At 42.3% G+C, this 3,346-nt stretch overlaps 1 long non-coding RNA gene across 2 annotated transcripts; it reads left to right on the top strand.

Moving 5' to 3' along the window:
• The first annotated feature begins 103 nt into the window (after positions 1-103).
• Positions 104-3,138, top strand: LOC119322062. Of its 2 annotated transcripts, none has more exons than XR_005155384.1 (3): positions 104-847; positions 1,288-1,468; positions 2,811-3,138. It is a non-coding gene; the product is annotated as an uncharacterized LOC119322062 (long non-coding RNA). The 2 variants fall into 2 exon arrangements; XR_005155385.1 differs by having other exon boundaries at positions 104-856.
• Positions 3,139-3,346: the final 208 nt, after the last annotated feature.

The raw sequence follows: 3,346 nt of genomic DNA, 5'->3' as shown, positions 1-3,346 counted from the left end.
CTCCCCTCCGACGGGCGCCGGCCCCTGCCCACGCGCCTCCCCTCTAATGGGCGCCGGGCCCTCTCGGCACGCCTCCTCACCGAGGGTTGCTGGCCTCTCCCACTCTGCCTCCTCTCCAATGGTGCTATGCAGCCATCGTGTACAGGCAGCCGTCACCGCACCCTTGTCCGTTCAATGTCGCCGCCATCGCGTATAGGCAGTTCGCCGCCGCCATTCCCTTCCGTTCAATGTCCCCGCCACTACGTACAAGCAGTTCGCCGCCGTCATCCTTGTCCATTCAATGTTGCTGCCGTGGATGCGTCCTGCTCCAAGGCCATGGCTTATGCTTCAGCGGCAAAAAGTGGAGCCTACTGGAGGAATCGCGGGGTCGAGGACCTCCAGCCCAACAGTCCAACTGCTTCCTTTATGGTCGGTCACTCAAGGAGCTGAGTGCAAGCCGCTCCTTGCTGCAAGCTGCTGCTGCACCTAGTACTACCCGGCACAGCCGCATCCTTTTCTACTGCTGCTGATGCATGCCCTCTACTATGCAACTACCAATTGGTGCTATTGTTACCTCTATTTTCTATCTGAAGTTTAGTTTAGTGCGGTGACTAGCAAAGGTACAGAGGTACTGAATGTTGATTCGAGCATAACTCTTAGTCTCTGAAAATTTGGCAACAGTTCGATGAAAAGGTTTACCTCAGTACAAAAGTATGGTTACCCAACCAATTTCTGAACAATGTTTCTACTTTCTGCAGGTCCTTGTTGGGATCAGAGGGATGACTAGAATGCTCAGAGAAACATCTTTACTTGATCCAGATCTTTCATTGCTTGTCTTCAGTCACCTAAATAAGTTCAAGAAAAATCTGTAAGTTTGGTGCGTGTGCTGCTACAAATCTAAACTTCTTGTCCAGTAATTCTAGTACTGATGAGCATCGAGTTGATTGAAATCATGTACTCCTAGTTGGTTTTTGAGACCCTTGCTAGCCCTTCTATATATAGAAGTTGTGCCTGATAGCCATACATGACTTTTGTGTATGACAAATGGTGCGAGGAAATTCTGAATACATGGCATGGGCGCTCTTGGACAGTAAATATTTATATCTTATTTATTTGTGCAACAAGTCTGTGCTTCTTCAGTTCTATAATTCCCAGAGCGTCAGTGCAACTACATATCATGCTATACTATGTTGATTCTATAATTTTCTGTATGCTTGTATGTACAAAAATAAGGTATATTTACTGCTTCATTTTCTTGTGGTGCGAATGTTGTATATTTACTGCTTCATTTTCTTTGCCGCCACTTAGGTCCGTTGAGCCACCGCAGCCAGGATCCTCTGCGTGCTAGCCTCGGTGCTGGCCCTACACGTTGGCACGACATTGTTCACTGCTTCCACCATGGGTCGTTCAATGACACAACGTCGAGTCGGTCGACACCGTAGCTCAGGAGTTTACCTCCTTTCCCAACCTCCACTATGCTCCAGCTAAGGTCTCTCATGTTCTCCTCTCTCCCATAACCTCTATCTCTTCTTTCGCTTGAATTCCTGCTAATGTTAGTTGTAGCTTGAATTGCTAAAATATTAATGTATTTTTACTCTGCTTGAAAATGCTCGAAATGCTGCTGGTGCTTCCCTATGCGTGACGGTTCTGATTGTTTAGCACAAAGGGGGACGGGTACTTGTTATAATGCTTGACATCAATCTACTGTCGGCAGTTAGAGAAAGAATAGTAGCAAGTCCAAGCTCTCTTTGAGTGGAGGTACATAACCAATTCAAATGCATGTTTTGGTTATGTTTAAGGAAACTGATAATTTTTATCTTTGTCCACTGTTAGCTATGTATAACAACTCAATAAAAGTTCACTTTTCAATGCTTTAATAGTTCAATTGGTAAAAATAGTAGGTGTTCATTCTACAAAAAAGCACTGACTTTTATATGTGTAAAGAAAGAAATGGAAATATGTAAGTTCATACAGGGACATATATATGCTGAACTTGTGTCCAGCACACGAGCATTTGCGTCCACCACTAAGAAGCATTTGCATCCCGCACATCAACTACATGCTCTAAGGCATAGCCTAGTGGTGGGAAGGGGCTGATGCCTTCCCACCCACCCAGGTTCAAGGCAAGGTACTTGCAATTTGGGTTTGTTGCACCAACTATACTATAGGGGGTTCCCTTACAGTCTTTCTGTAAAAAAAACAGTTGCACACTGCCGCCATGGACATGCAGAAATGATATTAAGTAGAAGTTTGTTAGTTCAGTTTTTATTGATTTACCTTGTCTAAGTAGCAGTGCAGCAATAAAAGGTGTAGTGGTACTGAGTTTTAGTTGCTATATGGGGAACACAGTGGCAATTTATTTTGGTTTACAGTTCAGCTTGTCTATTCTTTTCAGTCTGTATGCTTTATTGTGCATAATCTTGAGGAAATCCCCAAAAATCATGTGTGCACTCAAGGTAATTAAGTGGCTTTGTAAATTCTGACAGTCCATCCCAGACCGAGCAAAACAGTACATGTTAGTCTTGGTTTGTGGTTGGACATGCAAGCTGGTTTCATAGATTCTTCTCCTCAAACTGGAAATACCATGTTTTAGGTAATCCTACTAGTTCAGTGCTAGTACTTCTATTTTATGTTTATCTTACAAGTGGAAAATGTTGATGCTGGTCCTGTTGCCAATTTTTCATAGATTTTCTAAGTAGCCTGAGACCCATCATGTCCTCTATACTGATTCAGAGTTTAACACGTCAATGGAAGTTTGTTTTCAAAACTAAAATTGTTCTACATGTACTGATAGATTAGTTGTTAATTATTGGAGTGTTTCATTCTTGCAGAATAAAAATATGATGTATGCATTGCTTCTTGGCCCAGCTGAGAGAACACTCATGTTAAAAAGTATAAACCAATTTTGAAGCAATTCCCAATGTCTTTAGAAGCATTCATGGTTAAAAAGCAACGACAACCGCCTCCGTTCGAGTTGAGCACTGGTCATAGTCCAAGTTGAGCAGTAGGTGCCGTCCAAGTTCAAAGAGGGTTTTATGCAAGTACAGAAGTTTGTTTGAGTGAGAAAAAATCTGGGGTTTTGACAATATTCTGTATGGTTCATTTGTTCATCCTTAGAACTTGGCAAAATTCAGTCTATTTTTCTATGATGGAGGCACACATGAAGTCTTGTGCAATGGTTATCCCCCTTGTGCTTCCAAGATTCATATTTTGTTTCTTCAAATGTGTTGTGCGCCTGTTTGATGAGGTAAAACAAAGTAAAAAGGTGAAAATGTCATTAAAGACAGTTGGAAGTACAAATGTAAAAAATAAATAAGTTCTGATTCTTGTCAGGTAGGAAGTTTTGGAGAAGAAAACATAAGCTTTT

The sequence above is a fragment of the Triticum dicoccoides genome, chromosome 6B, assembly GCF_002162155.2.
Source record: "Triticum dicoccoides isolate Atlit2015 ecotype Zavitan chromosome 6B, WEW_v2.0, whole genome shotgun sequence".
Lineage (NCBI taxonomy): Eukaryota > Viridiplantae > Streptophyta > Magnoliopsida > Poales > Poaceae > Triticum > Triticum dicoccoides.
This window is presented reverse-complemented; position numbering and strand designations above follow the sequence as displayed.